Here is a 20773-nt window from a genome sequence, read left to right as displayed (position 1 = left end):
TCTTCTTGCATTAAAACAACACCAATTCCATTTCTTGAGGCATCATATTCCACAATAAAGGTTTTTGTGAAGTCTGGTGTAGCTAAGACTAGTGCTTGGCACATTGCCTCTTTAAGATGTTCAAAGGCCTCCATTGCTTCTAGAGTCCATGAAAATGCATTTTTCTTCAATAATGTTGTTAGAGGTGCTGCTATTCTCCTATAATTCTTAACAAACTTGTGATAATACCCTGTCAACCTGAGAAATCCTCGTATATGCTTTATGGATGTGGGGATTTTCCATTCCTTAATGTTTTTAATTTTTCTAGGGTCTACCTTAACACCTTCATGAGATACAATATGACCCATATATTCCTCCTCTTGTACTCCAAAGAAACATTTGGAAATTTTTCATATAATTGTTTCTCCTCCAATAGTTTGAGCACCATGTCAACATGTTGGACATGATCCTTCCAAGACTTGTTGTAGATTAGTATATCATCAAAAATTACTAACACAAATTTTCTAAGGAAGGGTTTGAAAATGGAATTCATCAAACCTTGAAATGTAGAAGGTGCATTAGTAAGGCCAAAAGGCATGACAAAAATTCATAATGACCCTCATGAGTTCTAAATGATGTTTTTGGAATGTCTTCAGTCTTCATTCTGATTTGATGATATCCTGAATGAAGATCCAACTTGTTGAAGTAAATTGATCCATGCAATTCATCCAATAATTTATCAATGACAAGAATGGGAAATTTATCTTTAATAGTGAGCTTGTTGAGCTCCCTATAATCTGGACACATGAGCCATGATCCATCCTTCTTGTGAACCAATACTACTGGAGTAGAGAAAGAACTTTGACTAGGTTGAATTATACCAACCTCAAGCATTTTTGCAACCATATGTTCAATTTCACTCTTTTGGACATAGGGATATCTGTAAGGCTTGATGTTTGGAGGAGCTCTTCCTAGAATCAAATTAATAGCATGATCATGATCACGAAGAGGTGGGAGGCCTTTGGGAGTCTTAAATACCTTGGAATGATTATCCAAGACTTTTTGGAGATCTGTAGAAATGGATGATTTCGATGTGGAAACCTCTAGTGAACATAATTGTACAATTATGCCTCATTGTTCTTTCTTTAAAATCTTTTTCATTCCGTTAGAGCTGATTATATTTCCTAGTTTCCCTGTGATACCCTTTAATTCAACTTCCTTTCCTTCTGAAGAGAATTTCATGAAAAGTTCTTGAAAATTAAAAGCTATTGTACCCAAGGATTATAGCCATTGGACTCCTAGTACAACATCAACACCACCCATTGGAATGGAAAGCATTGGGTTATTCAATACATATTCTCTCATGGATAGCTTGATATTATGGCACTTTCTTGAGCAATTTATGGTTCTTCCACTTGCAACCATCACTTGACACTCTGGTGCTGGATATAGGGAGCAATTCAATTCCTTGGCTATCTTACAATGAATAAAATTATGGGTACTTCCCGAATCAATCAACACTATTACATTTTTCTTCTTGATATGCCTTATATCTTGATAGTTTGAGGAGTGGTAATTCCAGCCTGCATTACAAGATATGGTCGGATTCTTTTCTTCTTTTTCTAGGGTTTGTTCCTAGTGTATATCCTCTTCTTTTGACATTTCCTGTTCCTTTTCTTCCTCCTCTTCGTAATCTATGTAAAATAATTTCTACTTCCATCTTTATGATTGTGAGTGGTAGGCTTCCTTGTTGCCATAATTTTGCTTTCCATTTTTCTTGCCAACTTGAATGCCTTCTCCAATGAATCTGGTTCCCAAAGGCGAACCTCATGTTCGATGTTTTCTTTTAAAGTCCCTATGAACACATCAATCCTATGCTCCTCTGTAATATCTTTTACCCTTATATTCCATTTTTGGAAGTCCTCAATGTGCTCCATCATTGAAACCTTTTGTTTGCGCTTTATCAATTGGCTAAAAAAAGTGTTGCTTTTTGTATCCTCATAATGTGCTATCATTTCATCTGTAAAAATAGCCCAGGTGACAATTTGTTTACGAGAGCAAAGCCATCGATGCCATACAAACTGATTTGGTTCCAAATATAAAGCTACAACGCGTACCTTTTGTGTGTTTTGAACATTATGGAGATCGAAAAATTGCTCCATCTGTAGTATCCATGTTCTGGGATCCTTTCCACCAAACTTCCTCATATCGATCTTTGGAACATGGTGCTTCTTCAATCCAACGTTAGATTCTATGAAATCATGATTAACATTTATTTTGTTCTCATCATGTGTTTCCTTTACTACCCTTTCGCCATTAGTAAGCATTTCTTGTAGAAACTTTGTCAAATCTGTCTTCAAATCTTCCATGCCTTTCTTTAAATCATCCATCTTAACTTCCATGCCATCCATCTTAGCTTCCACGTCATCCATATTATCTTCCACGCCGTCCATCTTAGCTTCCACGTCATTCATCTTAGCTTCTACACCTTTCTTTAAACCATCCATCGTAGCTTCCACGCCTTTCTTTAAACCATTCATCTTAGCTTTCACACCATACATCTTAGCTTCTACGTCTTTCTTTAAACCATCCATCTTAGCTTTTGTTACTTTTTGTGCGAGTGAAATTTGTTGCACTTGGTCTCGTAATTTTTATATAACATGTTTCATTTCTTCCTCTTCTTCATGAGTCATCTAGAGCTTTCAGGTTTCTTACTAGGTGTTTCCATTTTCTTTCTTTGGGGCATCAATTACCAATAATAATGCTTCAGTATGCCCTTTGAATTCCTTCAAACTAATTTTTTAAACCAAGCTTATGCAAAAATTTTAAAAAAACTACAAACCTTTTTTCACTTTGTAGGAGATCGATACTGAATATGATGTATCTCTGTAATTTTGGATCTATAAGGTCTGAAATTTCTTCCTGCGGTAACCATCTGAGTAATATTTTTAACCTCGCAAGTCTGATCAAGATTGGATTCTCCAATGAAGAGTTATGCCAAATCTCCCATGATGACCTGAGTATAGACTAGTTCAGTAGAGCGAACTTGTACGACGTGCTGTGGGTGACTATTTCAACCTTATGTCCTGAAAATGATACCCAAACAACTACATTCCATCCTATTTCCGTAACTTTTTATGAAAATTCAATCTGATGCTCAGAGCGAAATTTATGACGATTTTCCCAAGGTGAACTATTTGGAATGAAAGTCAGGGGTCTGCAAAAACCCTAACTTCCTCAGATTATACCTCTGAAAATATAGCGAGATAGGATTTGAAATTCGGAGCCGAGGTTCCGACTAATTTCTTCTCCAATGGGTTTTTGTTTTAGCTTCTGAAACTTTGTAGCGAAAAAGTTATAGTGAAAATTACACAATGAACTGTTTTAGATGAAATTCTGGAGCTTGCAAAAACCCTAACTTCCTCAGATGATATCTCCGAAAATATAGCAAGACAAGATATAAAATTTGGACTCAAGGTTCAACGATATTTCATCTCAAATGGGTTTGTTTTTTAGCTTCTAAAATGTTGCAGAAAAATGGTTATAACGAAAATTCCACGAATCCAAAGCTCTGATACCAAATGTAATGAAACTAGCTCACAAAAAGATAGAAAAGATAGATCAACGCCTTAGAATTCAGCCTCTTCGAGGGGGCAACCTCCTTTACATTACACAAATGAACAATTCTTGGATGATTCAAATGAAAAAACCTCCTTTCTATATATAGGAGTCTAAGGGGTCACAATATAACCAAGTCGACCTAACAATAACAATATAAAGGCACAAAAATAACAATAGTGGGATTCTATGGGGCATAATAATGACAATATGGGGACAATAGGGACACACCAATAACAATAAGGGATACAATGACAATAGTAATGGGAGAATAACTAGTATTATAGGGACCTAATAGGAAGAGGAGCGAAAACACAAATTTCACACACAAAACAAACGAGTTGCGACTCTTCTATTGATCACACAAAACTTGATGATTACAATGAACTTGGTGAAGGGTATTTAACATTTTCAAACTAGTGACTTGCCTAAAATAACTTGACATGCGACCACACACTAAATTTGACTATGACTTAACTCGACTTGACTCAATGCTCAGTTAACCGATTCTCTAATTTTAGTCAACTCCTTAAAAATAATTAGCTTATTTGAACACCCCCCTTACATTAGGGGATTTCTGAGGTCTAAAATGGGCCTCCTAAGGAAATTATAAAATAATAGTGGAAATAATAAAATAATATTAGATAACATCATCAAATTTTAGAGGGAAAAAGACAAAACTATTTTTCAACTCGTATTTTCAACTTATCTCTGTATAGGTTTACTCAAATTTCAAGAAGAAACACTCGTTGGATGCAAAATTTGATTCATCATTCAAGGATTACCCATGTTGCATACTTTCGATGGACCCTACTACATGAAAAATGAGAAATACATGAAAAATGCGATTGCAATCACGTTTTTTCGTAAATTTGTCATTTTTCGTGTAGTAGGGTCCATTGAAAGTATGAAACATGTGTACTCCTTGGATGAGGAACTAAATTTTGTATCCAACGAGTACTCCCGCTCGAAATTTGAGTAAAAAATTAGGAAGATAAGCTGAAAATACGAGTTGAAAAAGTAGTTTTATTATTTTATTATTTTTTAATCTCTGTACTTTTTTACTCCAAAAATGGTGAATCATCCCCCATGGTTGACATCATCATCTTGAATCCTACTGGTTCTTATAATTTCTATTTTCGTTGTACATTTTTCTTAAGAGGCCGATTTTAGACCTCAAAAATCCCCTAATGATTACGACTGTTAAACTAAGACTGACTCATAACAACTCAAACATGCCTACTGGTGTATGTCTTAGCTAGGCTTACAACACCCAAGTTTCTTCTATGAAACTCAAACACATATTTTGCTAATGACTTAGTAAATATATTAGCCAATTGATCACTAGATTTACAAGGCTTCAAGTGAACTTCTCCATTGCTCACAAGTTCTCTAATAAAGTGATATCTAGTATCAATATGCTTGCTCTTTTGATGAAACACATTATTCTTAGATAGTGCAATCGTTGAGGTGTTGCCACAATATATTGTTGTTGATCCTTGTTGTTTCTACTTGAGTCCGTCAAATACTCTTCTTAACCACACTAATTGACATGTTGCTAATGTTACTATTACATATTCCGCTTCTGCTGATGAAAGTGTCACAATAGGTTGCTTCTTAGATGCCCATGAAATCACACCTAAACCAAGATGGAACACATAATAGAAGTTCTATTCCTATCATCCAAACTTCCTGCAAAATCACTATCTATGTACCCAATCAAATCCTTCTTCTATGTGCTTTCATATATTATGTCACAATCTATAGTTCCTGCTTTGTATCTCAGAATTGAACTTTCTCCTGCACTCCAATGTGTGCCTTTTGGAGTCTCCATAAATCTGGAAATCAAACTTACTCCATGCATAATATTTGGTTTTGTAGCTGTGAGATACATGAGGCTTCCAACCAATCTTTTTAATAGAGTTGGATTGACATCTGAACCTTCATCATCCTTTCTTAACTTTGTACTTGTTGCCACTAGTGTAGGGACATGTTTACAATTTTCCATCCTGAATCTTTTCAGCAAATCTCTAGCATATTTATTTTGACTAATAAAAATTCCTTTTTCAGATTGCTCAACTTCTATGTCAATAAAATATTTCATGAGACCAAGATCTGTCATCTCAAATTTTTTCATCATCACTGATTTAAATTTATCTAACTCAAAATCACCTGTATAAATCATGTCATCAACATATAAGTAAACAATCAAAATATGTACATGCTCATCTATCTTTGTGTACAATGTAGGCTCAATGTTGCTTCTACAAAATCCCTTCTTGACCATGTAGCTTTCAATTCTACTATACCAAGATCTAGGCGCTTGCTTGAGTCCAGAGCAATTTCCTCAACTTGTAAACTTTATCTTCTTTACCTTCAACTTCATAGCCTGGAGGCTGCTGCAAATAAATTTCTTCTTTTAGAATTCCATTCAAGAAGGCCAATTTCACATCCATCTGATATACTTTCCACTTGTTCTGAGTTGTTGTGGCTAAAACTTCTCTTATAGTATCCAATCTCGCTATTGGAGCAAACGTTTCTCCAAAGTCTATTCTTGGTTGTTGCGAGAACCCTTTTGCTACAAGTCTTGCTTTGAATATGTCAATTTCACCATTCTCATTCAACTTTGTCTTGTACACCCACTTTACACCAATGGGATTTTTTTCCTTTGGGAAATCAACCAAATCCCATGTATCATTCTTTTCAATAGCTTCAATTTCTTCATCCATGGCTTGCACCCAATTTTCATCTTTGATTGCTTCTTTAAACGAAGAAGATTGAAAGACAACAATGCAAAATTTGAACTAACATCCAAATCATCATAAATATCTTTTAGACTTCTCATCTTTCTCTTACCATCGCTTGATTCATCACCTGATTGATTGCTGAGAGAACCTTGATCTATTGATTTGCTTGAAGATCCATGTTGCTCAGAGAATCTTGGAGTCCTTATTGGTGTGTCTATGTTTGGTGTCTTCACCTGCGATTCTTGTTGCTCCTTTTCTGCTACATCAACTTCTTCCATTAGTGGTACTTGTGCATCAATTGTTTTGTCTATACTACCATTCCATGACTCTTGTTCTTTGAACACAACATCTCTGCTAATTATGGTATTATTGGTAACAAGGTTATACAATTTTTAAGCTTTTGACTGCTCACTATAACCAGTAAATATGCATTTTTCACTTTATCATCCAATTCGCCTCTTCGCTCCTTAGGCACATGTGCATAAGCTACACATCCAAACACTCTAAGAGGAGATATGCTGCAAGACATACCTAACCATGCTTATTCTGGTACTCTATTCATTACACTCTTTGTAGAGTTTATGACATAAACAACACATGCACCTGTTTCTACCCAATACTCATTGGACAAGTTTCTTCCTTTCAACATGCTCCTTTCCATGTTCATAATGGTTCTGTTCTTTCTTTGTGCTACACGATTCTGCTGTGGTGTGTACCTGGTTGTAAACTATCTTCTGATTCGATGTTGTTTGCAGTAATCATGGAATTCCTTTGAATCACATTAACCACCACGATCTGTCCTCAACACCTTGATCTGCCAATCACTTTGGTTCTCTACTAAGGCATTGAATTCTTGAACTTTTCAAAAGTTTTAGGTTTCTGCTTCAAGAAGTAAACCCAAGTATTTTTGTTATAGTCATCAATGAAAGTGAGGAAGTAACAACTTCCACCAATCGACTCTGTCCTCATTGGTCCACACAAGTCTATATGCACTAACTAGCTCAAGAGGTTGCTTTGCTTTATATGCAACTGCCTTTTGAAAAATTTCATGGTGTTGCTTTCCCAAGATGCAACACTCATAAGTACTATTAGGTTCTTTGATGGGAGGTAATCTTATTATCATTTGTTTATGTTGCAATAATCTTAAACTAGAAAAGTGCAAGTGTCCAAACAAAAAGTGCCATAGCCAATAATGATTAGAAAATGCAACTATAAAAGAATTGACCGGATCACTGTAATTCATAACTAGAGGAAAGAGTTTGTTCCTCATCATCTGCCCCTTTTCTATTAGCTGCTTTCTTGGGGGCTTGTCATATATAACACACTCTTGTCCTTGAAAGATAACTCTGTATCCCTTATGTGTCAATTAACCAACACTTATCAAATTATGTTTGAGACCAGGGACATAATAACCTCTAAGATTATCTTTGGCTCCCCTTGCTTGGTCAGAATGTTGACCACTCCTTTTCCATCTACATCCATAGTCTTGTTAGTCCCCAAATTTACCCCTATCTTCACAGATTTATCCAGATTTGCAACCGAATTATTGTTGTGTATCATGCGGTTACTGCAACCACTGTATAATAGCCACACATTATCAGAAGGTTCATGCATGGTATGGAAATCTATTAACATGGCGTTAGTACTCTCTGTAGTGACATTAGCTCTCTGGTTTCCTTGATCAACTATCCTCTTCCTTCAATCAAGAGCATAGTGACTAAATTTATTGCAACAATCACATCTCACCTTTGATTATTGCTAAAGATTCTACTATTGCTTCCACCTTCATGTTCATACTCTTCATGACCATCTCTTTGACTACCATGTCTTTCGCCTCGTCCTCTGCCTCTCGATCTACTTCTGTCTCGACCTATGTCTCTTGAAATAGAAATCTGACTTTTGAAAGTGGTTTCTAAAGTGGAATCCTTATTTTTGTCTATCCTTGCCTCATGTGATAGAAGTGATCCCATCAACTCATCAACTGATAGTGATGTCAAATCCTTGGCTTCTTTTATGGCTACTACTATAACATCAAATTTGGCAGACAAAGATCAGAGGACCTTCTCAACCACTATTTGATCTTTAATTTCTTCACCATAAATTTTAAAATGATTTATAACAATCATGACCCGATTCATGAAAGAATCGATGTCCTATGTCTCTTTCATCTGCAGACTTTCAAAATATCTCATAGTATTCTGCAACTTAACAATATTGATTTTGGCCATACCTTTATAGCTTGTCGCCAAGGTATCCCATGCTTCCTTTGCTAAAGACGTGATCATAATCTTCTAGAACACTGCTCGGTCCACTCCTTGCTGTATACGATGCAACGCTTGTGCATTCTCCTTTTGTCTTTCTTCTATAGATCCCTTTCTCCATTAGTGAGAGCCCGTTTTTCTACTTCATCCTTAGGTTCTGAAAACCCACACTAGACATAATCCCAAACATCATGAGTCTGCAACGCGATCGCCATATTAATAGCCCACACATTATAATCCTTCCCTTTAATAAAAATTAAAAAAAACCACCTTTCTTAAAAAAAAATCTCTTTTAAACTTTGCACAACTCTTTTAATAATTTCTATTAAAAAAAAAACCCTTATAAAAATTTCCTAATATTAAAAACTCTTTAAAAACACAACTCTTTTTTAATAAAAAGACTTTATAAAAAGCCTTAAAAAAAAAACTTTTATAAAACAGTTTTCACATTTTACGATTCTTTTAAACACTCTTATAAAACAGTGTTCACACTCTACAAATCTTTTACGCACGTCTAGGTAGACTGGAGATGTGTTGCATTGCAAAAAATGATTTGGTGTATGTGTTGCATTGTAAAAAATGAACGAATCGTAAGTTTTCGGTAGCCAACGCAGATTAAGGGAGAGGGAGAGGAAAGTTGATAAAAAAACTTTAATTACTCAACCATTTTGTTGTTCACTATTTATAACATAATTTTGCAAACCGGAAAAATCACACTTTTTTTTTTATTTGCTTTTTTTTTTTCATGCTTTTCTTTTTTACTAGCTTTGCGTTCCAAGGATTTTGTGGTCTTTCTTGGCCTTTGATACCAATTTGTTGGAAAGACATAGTAGCTAAAACACAAATTTCACACACAAAACACACGATTTGTGGCTCTTCTATTGATTACACAAAACTTGATGATTACAATGAACTCGGTGAAGGGTATTTAACATTTTCCAAACTCGCCTAAAATAACTTGACATGCAACCACACACTAAATTCAACTATGACTTAACTTGACATGCAACCACACACTAAATTCGACTGTGACTTAACTTCTATTGATTACACAAAACTTTATGATTACAATGAACCCGATGAAGGGTATTTAACATTTTCCAAACTTGCCTAAAATAACTTGATATGCAACCACACACTTAATTTGACTGTGACTTAACTTGACATGCAACCATACACTAAATTCGACTGTGACTAAACTCAACTTGACTTAATGCTCAGTGAATTCACTCTCTACTTTTAGCCAACTCTTCATGTAAGAGTAATTAGCTTATTTTAATAGCAATCACCCACTAAATTGGACTTAACTCTACTTTAGCCAACTCTTCATACCGGAGTAATTACAATTTCCAACATATAAATGTCGAAAATATGGATAGATGCGTATTGTGCTGGTTGGGAGCAGTGTTCAAAATTGAACACGTCACAGGTCGCCAAGAGGCCTTTAGCACATCGGAGAAGGGTTAACCAAAAATTACAAGTAAAAGAAAACATTAAGTTTTGATTTTTACACATAAAAAGAAATATATATATATATATATATATATATATATATATATAAAATGCCCTGTGAAGGGCTATTAGACATTTCTAAAAATTTAAATTAGAAAAGGGCGCCAGACAGTCAGGGTCCGCCTTGTTCTCTGACAACCTAACTTGGATGCTAAAGTATAGAGTACGCTACTAAGAAGGCGGCATGAGGTTGTTGAGGTTGTTGAAGGAATAAATAAAATGTAATGGTATCCAGCAGTCATAATGGTGGGCCGCGACATTGATATTTTTTTCCCTGCCAAGAAGGCTTTGAGATCCTGTTTCCTTTGCTTGCCTTGAATGACCATGATCTTGGTGAGTAATATAAGTGAGGTTGGTATGGGTATCCAAGGTAGTAAGCATAGGTAGGAAGGAAGTTCCATGGTATTAGATTGAGTTTAATTCCTCGACCATAAGTCCATTTGATATAGGGACCATAACATAGCCCAGAGATGATGTCTTAATCAAATTTGAGGACGAGTGAAAGACGGAAGGTCTAGTGGGCGTACTCGTTTTTTCATCCCATTTAACCAGAGAACTGCGAAAGAGAGTCGAAGAACTACAAAATAGCCATTTTTTCATTTAGGAATTGGTATTCTTATATAGCTTGAACCTGGTCAGGATTCAGAATTGCAAATTCCAATGATCACAGATTCACAGGTATTTCTCAGCATTGGACATCCTTTTTAATCTCTATTTTTTTTGTTTGATTTAAAACCAGAAACATTGTCTCTTGTACCATTGCTTTTTGCTCTGGACGAAAATAAATCCATATTGAAATTCAATTATCTGCATGGGCATTGGTAGTTATTGGGAAATAGATTTACAATAAAGAACAAAATTACAAAACAAATTAAATAAATAGAGGCATAATTTTAATGAGTAAGTACTCAGAGTTCAACAACATAAATAAACGTTTCAAAATACATAAGACCATTAATTTTGAGCATATTATTTTATGTATTACCTAGAGGGACAACACTATACCACTTTCTCCATCTTTATGATCATCTCACGCTCTTCAACATGTCTGTAGCTTTGGGAAAAATGTCACACAAAGCACTGGATTTTCTATTTATGGAGTTTTGGGTTGGAAATTGGTACAACTATTTTAAAGTTAGACAATGATTTTTGTTATTTATTTTTTAATATTTAAATGGGTTTAACTAAATTGATAGAAAAGTTTTATACATGAAGATTGCAGGGGAGTTGACCAATCAAATTTAAAATTCTAACAAATTTCTCTTATATTTTGCAACAAAGTCCTCTTAAATTTTGTATAAATTTAATTAAAAAGCACACTAAAAGACTTCTAACACACATAACTATTAATCGTTAAAATAAGACATACATATATTCACCTGACTTGAGATCCTCCGTTGATAAGGGATTTTTCCATAAATAAGGTGGTTGTTGCACAAATGATGACGAGAAAGATATTCTAAAGAGTTAGCCTTTGGGAATGCAGTAATTTTGTGAGCTATAGTTAACCTAAATCCAAAGTTTGACTAGAATATTGAAACAAATATGAAGTTGTAATTTATTTCATTCATTTATAACCTACAATTGTAAAGGTTCACAGAATTTTAAATTGACCTCAATCTATGAAATACAATTCAAATAACAAAAATCCTCTAAAATTACATATCTCAAACGAATTAGTTAACATTAAAAAATTGCATAAACCTTTGGCTAAATTCTAACAAAGTCGCCTTGCACTGTTTTTAATAAATTTTAAGCAACTTTTCTCAGCTTATCTACCCATGGAATCCTTGATCCTTCTCTTCCATTCTAGGTCCAGTGAGAGTCAAGTTCATTAAATTGCACTATGCAATGGTATGTGTTTGCTTTTGGTTGAGGAAGCTAAAAGAAAATTTTGTAGGAAAGTTGGCCGTATGTGTGTGTTTTTAATGTTAGTGAAGCTTAGTTAGAACACAAGCAAATATGCTAATATTGAGGACCTATAAAAGGATTTGATAAAAAATTATACCTTTTATTTATGGGTAGAGAAAATTCCTTAATTTCAATGAGGTAGGAAGAAAGTGTGATGTAGAAATTCAGAATAAATTACCTTGGTGACTTTTAATTACCCATTTATCAAATCCGAGAATATGCATTGCATTTGACCAGATTTTAATCATAAGGTGAGCTAGTGCACATTAAAAGAGGGTCAAAATAGAATAATTACAAAAGGCATTTGCTTGATATAAATTTCAATAATAAGTATACCAAAGACTTTAATTTCAAAGACTCAAGATGAAACATGATATAAAAAATTCATATGAAGTTTGGAATAAAGTTAACCCAATTTAAATGTTCAAATTATTGTTCTTCACAATTCTGAGTTTACCTGTTGCTCTTTTATGTTTTCATAATTAATGTGCTTCTTTGTATGCTAGTGCACAATCTTTTGGATAGAGAAGGAATATGACAGTGAAAAGTTGCGTGAAATAGGAAAAATGATGAAAATGATTCTCCTCTGAGAAAAATTCCGTACATTTCATCCACTTAACTCACCATATCATGTTGATCCAGCCATGGAATTGTTAAAATAAAAGGAGTAGCTCATAATATATTCCAATGGTAAAGTTTTTATTGGAATCCTTAAAATAAAATGAATATTTGGTACTATATTCCTTATTCCCTTTTGTGCATTTCCCGTGGCTAGTAAAGCAATAGAATTTATGGAGATAGATGTTTATTTATTTATTTTTCAAACACTATAATTTACTACAATTTCACATAAGAGCTTTTCTGTTGGAACACAAGAAGGAACAAGATTTGAACAAGATTTATTCACTTAAGAGTGATTGAAGCGCAGTGGTTACAAAGTATAGCCCTTCTTGTGGTGCGTTGCATTAGTAGCGAGAATTTTTCTCTGCTAATTATCTCTGGTTCTTTAAAGGGTAATGGAGTAAGGTTAAAGAGATATGGTGCATGCACGGATTTATTGGATACCATAAGTTGGGTATGCTCCATACAAGTTATAAACGATGAATGATAGGTGAATAAATGGTAGTAATTTAAAATTTTGAAGATTTATAATGTCATTATTTTATTTTGAAATTTTTTTATAAAAAATTCATTTGATATACACTTGTTAATAGAAGTACGAGTGAAATTTTTAAATTTTTTTTTATCTCTGAAGGGTTACATGAATACATGAGCTTCCAAATTAAATTAAGACTAGCCATTCAAATCTGATACATGGCATGTCGCATGTGTTTGACAATATTAATTGAAGCCTAAAGGATTCATGGCATGTTGCCGACGGAATGCGTGGACAATATCTAGCTACCAGTCAATAAGAATAATTGAAGTAAAGCTGAAGTTTCCGAGATCCGAAGGGAAGGAGTGATCGAAATATCTATGAACGAACTTGAATGCATTAAATATTCGAGTAATAATTGGAGTGAGAATATCTGTTCAGGAATCCATACCTATTGAAGAGCGCGTTATTGTTTGTCATTTTATAGTTGGATGGACTCGAATTGAAGAGCGCGTTATTGTTTGTTATTGTTTGTTATTTATAGTTGGATGGACTCGAATCGATGTCCTGACTGACACTTTGTTTTCATTATTTTTTCAGAGTCCCCAAATATGCATGTATCATTTGTTTTTATTATATTTTTATAATTAACAGTGATGATTCCTATATATAGTTTTATTAGACTTTAAAAATTAACTAATTAATAAAGATTCCTTTGATATTTTTAATAAATGAAGACTCTTTAATATTTTTTATTTATTTTGAATGATTAGTTTATATTTTTGTTTATTTATTAAAATTAAAGTTTTTAAATCATTAAAATTTTGTTATATTAAATATTTATATTATAGTTTTAGATTTTTTCCTTTATATATGATTATTAATGTAATTGTAATTTTTCATCACTCAATTGAATATAAAAATTTAGTGCGAAAAGTAATCGAATGGTATATTCTCAAATAATATTTTTAATTATGAGGTACATTCAAACTATATATTATAATAAGTGAATAACCAAGTTCAAGAAAGCCCAATTTAAGAAAGATGTTTCTGGTGAGATATAAAATTTATTAGTGTTTCTTTTATTATATTAAAAGTGTGAATCTATATATATGTGGGGATGATTAAGTTTATATATATATATGTGTGTGTGTGGATGATTGTGGGGATTACTAATTTTTATTAAAGTTGATCATTAATTATTGGACTTCATAGAAGTAAAGAGTAGTTGGGTTTATTCTATAATTTTATTTTTGTGTTGGAATAGCTTTAAAACTCGGCATCTATATAAATTGAATGGTTGGTAAATGTAGAGAGATCTTCACTTATAAATAGGCTTTATTTCAACCCCATGGGCCAATACCATGGATTACTAATATCACATGCCCAAAAACTATTATTTGTGTTCATATTACACTTTTTTATTTAATGATTTTAATTAAAAAGACATAAATAGAATAACTATTTTTGACATAAATCTTAACCTTTGATTTGTGACTACTACTAAGAAAAATCTAGAATATCATGTAGAGCTTAAATCCCTACCATCCATCTAATGATTACTATAATTAAATAAAAAATTGAAATTTTTGGGTGTGATTAGGACATTTTAAGAGAAAGTGTTTTTTATTTTCAACCTTCTTAGTATCATGGGGTTCATAATTGTTTTTTAACCCACAACCTCCTAAGAATTGTCAACGTTTCATTATGGAGATGGTGAGAGTTTGTCCTTATTTTGACCCAATGATGATTTTATTCTTTAGGTTGCACTTCCTTGGAACATATTGAGTTTCTCTTATCATCTCATTTTTATGGAACCACAATCTCTCCCTAAATTTAAATGAAAAATATTTATTTTTATTCTATTTATTCATTTAAATTTATTCTATAGAGTGTGTACTTTCTTTCTTCTTCAATGACTTATCCATGAATTGGCGTCCTTATGCCCACCCCATTTACATCATAGGAGATTTTGGGAGTATTTTGAAGGAGTTTGAAGAAGCCTCTTGCCTTCCATTTTGTTTATCTCATTCTTGTATATTAGGTAATTGGTGGTAAACATGCTTTGAATGCTATAAATAGGGAAATAATAATTCTTGTGAGGAGGATAAGATACACTATATTGACTTTAATTTTAGGATTATACGTTATGAAATACTTTTAAGCTTACTCTTCCTTTATTCACGGTTCTCTATAAATGTTGCACCCCCAAAATTCAGAATCATATAAGATAACAAGAGTGACAAAATTATTAAAGGTTTTTTTTTTTTTTTTTTTTTTTTTAATTTTATTATTATCCAACATTAAAGATCTATATATTTAAACCTATTTTCAAGACTATAATAAGATTTACGCCTTCAATTTATCCTTTTTAAAATGAAATAGTTATAGTTAATCTTGTGATGAAAATCTATTCCAGGATATTTTTATCCAGTTACTTCCTTCAAGTTGACTCTGTCATACACCAAATTAGTGTAAGTGACATTTTTTTTATATAATCCTAAAAAAATTGATTTTGTTAATGTTGAAAGTCATACCTATACTAGGAAATCAATTATCTATAATCTTTAGTTGGTTGTCAATATCATAAGGATTCCTACCATAAGAATAATATCATCAACATAAAGAGGAAGGATGATGACGATACTAGTTAAATTTATGCCAATATAATCTGCTTCTTCCAAGAAAGCCTTCATCTTTTCGATGTATATGCTACAAATAGTAGAGGATAGGGGACACCTTTATTTAACTACTATTTTAAAATTCGTTTCCTTTGACTAGCCATAAATGTTCATATACTTTGCTATGACATTCTTGTATAGTTTTAGCATGACATTTCTCAATTGAAAATATACTTTCAACTCCTCTATTTTATTCAAAAATTAGTATTATGCACTACATTGTGGAAAATACTTTTCTATAATCAACAAAGTAGCACGAGAGATAGTTTTTATTATTGAGACACTCCTTTGCAATATGATAAGTGTAATAAGGTGTTCCATAGTTGAATGGTAGCTCATAAATCTATCTTGGTATTTATCTTTTTTCCCATGGATTTCTAGCTATATTTTGATCTTCTTTTTATAATAATTCCATAATACTTAGCAAAAAGAGGGATAATCATAATGGTCATATAATTAAAGGGATTGATTTTAACCCTTGTTTAAAAAATATGATTAATGAGCCTTTGTGTTTATTGTTTATAGATTTTTTGCATCTAATAAAGAAATGGGTCCCATTTGAGTGGGATGATCTTACTTGGAGATCTTGTGATGCATTGGAAAAGGCATTATTCTTTTCTTTTCTACTAGTCCTCTAGATTGTAGTAGATATTTCCTTTTGTATATCATATTGGTAGAATCTGTTGTAGCTTTTTCTATATCCTATCACACAATTGCTTCAGAAGATATAGAAGCCTCCTAGAGACAACCCTGGGTTGAAAGAAAAGGGTCAGTGCCTAGGGAATCCGAGAGGAGTACTTTTTAAGAGAAATTCATTAAAGGGTTTTCCTCTCAAGAGTAGAGAGGTTTTGGCCATAGCAGAGAGCCAACATCTTGTGTTCTTGTTTTTATGCTTTGGTAGCAGTTTGATGAAGAACACACATATGCACTAATAATAAGAAGAAGAAGAATAAGCTAACAAGAAAAGTAAAAAGACTCCACAGATTGTTATCAAGTAACGAAGAATCAAACTACCCTACTTTTCCCTAGATTCTTCAACATGGTATCAGAGCATAAGGTGAAACATCAAGGATAGGGAAACTCAAGAACGCACATCAAAGGGAAGCATCTACAAAGTTGAAGCATCAAGCCTAGAAGTCTCAATCACTTCAAGAACAAGAAGGGTCTACAATCCATCATTCATCAAGGAGGTCCACAAATATCAAAGAAGAGCCTTACGCAAAGGCACCTAAATAGAAGAGCAGATTGAAGCAGGACCTACATCAAGCTACAAGTCTTCAAGCAAACTTCATAACCAAGCAAGTCTACTTGGAGAAGGAAACTTGAAGAAAATCAAGATCCAGGGAAGACAAGCCATTAATCCTTCAAGGAAGAAGCAAATCCATTACATCTCAAAATATATCAAGTAAGTACATGTCCCCTTCCGAATATAAATCAATGTCTTTTTGCAAGGAAAGTAATAAATTGGTAGGTACCAATAAGTTTCTTGCATGGAAGAAGAGGATTGATCTACTTCTCAAGGAGAATGAACTACTAGAACATGTCAAGGGGAATATCACTATCCCTGCTAAGGAACAGACTCAAGCCTTAGCCAAATACAATAGGGATGAGACAAGAGCTCAAAGGATTATGATAAAATCAATCAAACACTCTCTCATTCCTTATGTCTCCAAGTTTGAGACATCAAAAGAAATATACGATAAGCTAGTAGAGTTATTCTCAGTATCCACAATCGGAGAAGTAATATCTCTGAGAAATGAATTATACAAGATGAAGATAACAAAGGAAGGAATAACTCCCTACCTCATGAAAATATCTAAAATGAGAGATCAAATTTAAGAGCTTGGGGAAGTCATGTCTGATAGAGAGATGACAATTGTAGTACTCAATACTCTACCTGAGGAGTGGGGAAAATTCACATCAATCATATATGCCAAGAAGGAAGCAACCACTCTCACTAAAATCTGGTTTCTATGCAGACCACAGGAAACTAGACTTAAGGCAAAAGAAGATGTAGGATCACAGGAGCAAGCATTTTCTACCATGGCCAAAAGAAAGTGTAAATTTGGCAAGTTTGGGCCACGAAGAACAAACATCAAAGACATGTCCAAGATCCAATGTTTTGGATGCCAAGGATATGGACATTACAAAAGGAATTTCACTAAGCTTAAGAAGGACAACAACAAAATAAAGAGGGAAGAAGCTCACTTGACTCAAGAGGTGAAAGAAGAAGGAAAGAAGCAAAAGAAGGAAGATCCTCCAGATCTCTACTATGACTAGGTCAAACTCTTTACTTCTAGACTTCTTTCAAATTTTTGAGGAGGATAGGAGCATGTAGGAATAAATTAATATTACATGGCTAGAAACATACTCTAGAATCTAGCAGCATGATGTACATAGAGTTCTAGATACTCATGTAGATGTATCATTTATGATGAGAATACAAATGCATGGGTAGAAATATCTTCTAGAATAGAGGAGCATGGTAGATATAGCTCAAGATATTCATATAGAAGGAGCATACCTAGTATATAACCTCATCCATGATAAAAGAAAAATTTGATCATGATTAAGTATCTTAGAAGACCTCCATCATCAAAGGAAAATAAACATTTGCAAGACAAGGATCTTTAGGATCCTATGATGGAATCTTAAAAATAAGGTTCATGAACCAAGGCAGATGTCTCATTGGGAAGCCCATTCATGGGATTCAAGAAAATGGAGATATGTAGGCAAGCTAAGATGAAGCAAGAAGGGCCACACCAAAGGATGATCAAGGGAGAATCAAGATGAGGTATGTATGCATTAAAGTTTAGTCATGTTATCATTTGTATATTATTGAGTCATGGGATAGTTCTATAACATGATCAAGCATGAAATAATCTATTTCAACAAGAACATGTTCGAAGGCATGTACCACAATGAAATCAACGTCAACAAAAGAATATGCTCACATAAGAAGTATAAGATTGCTGACTAAGAAGCAAGAAGAAATGATGACAAGTCCAAGAAGCACACAATGAAGGAATTCTCTCACAAGAAGCATTAGATGGTTTACCTATCCATAGAATAAGAAACAAATGAAGAAAGAGATCAAGCATGTGGAATAACACCATGATCACCGAGAATCACTATCTGAAAAGATACTTTGAAGATATCTCCCGAAAGAAGGAAAGACAACTCTGATAAATAAAGAAAGGACACTTAACACCTATGAAGGCCTTGGAGATATAAAAGATGTATATAATTGATTCTACTCTACGAAGATGTCGTGATGGATAAATCATGCAACAAAAATTAATGTTGAAGCAATATCAAGATAAAGTCATGATGGACTACGAGGTCAAAGCATGAAAAAAGCAAGTACAACGAAGAATCCAAGAGAAGAATATTTCGAAGCATGGAAAAGATGACAAAGGAGTAGCCAAGATGACAAGAAAACCTGATGTATGACATGAAAGCCACTTTATTCTAAGGAAGCAATAACACAACAAACTAGGGAGGAAAGTGATCGATGGATGGTGCCCTACCTAGAAGAATTTCAAACAAAGGCTTCAAGACATCAAGAAAGGAAGGAGATCAAGCAGCAGAAGGACCCACGAAGAAGAAGTTGTTGATGAAGGAAAGACTCCCCAGTTAAGAGGGAGATCTAAGAGGTCACTGATCAAGAGGGAGTTTTGGATCAACCCTGATTACAAAGGAGTGACATTTGCATTTTCCATTTCATGGGTCATGCACTCGACTAGGAATAATATTCGTAAGTTTAGATGAAAGCCTGGAAATGTAAACACAAGATAGACACTACATTCTTGTCTTCAATTAGGAAGAAATAATGGGAGGATTGGGTAATCATCTTACATCTGATAGTCTTTGAGGATGTGTAGGGCATCCAAGACAAGAGTAGGCAAGAGGACCGATATTCTTTGAGGTCTGGGAACCCAAGATAATAATAGTCCTAGAAGGACATACTCGAAGAACACCTGGGTGGGTATGTACCTCAAGAGACAATGATGAAGGTGTCTATAAATCATTGGTCTCACCAGAATTGTAGCTCATGGTCTTGTAAAGAGATGGAGTTTTTAGTCAAGGCCTTGCACTATGACAATGTTGATGGATATGATGCTATAAAAAATGGATTGCTAATCCACTTTCTCTTATGCGAATTCTTCAAAATTGAAAACTTACAAACACCTTGTAATGGTGTATGAATACCTCCCTCGTTAAGAGGGAGTGTTGAAGGAAGTGTAACTAGCTTCGGTCTTCATAAATGTACTTTTGATATTTGTACTTATTCAAGAAAAGAAATATTATTTTTATAATATATGACAATGAGTTTCTTGCTCATTGAGGTAGGTCTAGCACATGTTAAAGTGCCATAGGTGAGTCAAATAGTCAAGAGAAAATATTGAAGGCCTAAAGGGCATGTTACACTATGTATAAATATATATTAAAGTCAAAGGGAAACCTCCAAGCAAAGTCAATTCTACTCCTATGCAATGGCACCTTTAAGAATCTCCTTCAAGCATGCTACACCACCATGTAAGCTATCCACAAACTGCTCAACAAATCTCCCTACAAATAGCACTCAAAGTCGGCCTACAAACAAAGGACTAGTCAACCTTCTAGTCGGCCTAAATGGAGGGAAAATAATCTATTTATAGAGGTTTTCCACTCCAAAGATAACACATAAAGTGTTCTCTAAAATCCGTGAAGGGAAAGTCGAGAAAGAAAGAAGGAAGTAGGTCCCAAAGGCAGTGAAGAGAAAGGGTACATCACCGAGGGCTAGAAGTCTATTTTGGCGATGCTACAGTCACACGTGCGAGGAAATATGAGGGTTGTCCCTATGGATAGGAAAAAAACAATCCATAGAAACTTTCCTACCTTCATTTGGGCTGAAACTAGGCCTACAAGGGCTCCTCCTCCATCATGGAAGAAAGACACTCAAGCGAAGGAGAAGGGCATACACCA

The sequence above is a fragment of the Pinus tabuliformis genome, chromosome 1_2, assembly GCF_031772625.1.
Source record: "Pinus tabuliformis cultivar Carrire ecotype Pingquan chromosome 1_2, CPIR1, whole genome shotgun sequence".
Lineage (NCBI taxonomy): Eukaryota > Viridiplantae > Streptophyta > Pinopsida > Pinales > Pinaceae > Pinus > Pinus tabuliformis.
Note: the sequence above shows the minus strand (reverse complement) of the source record.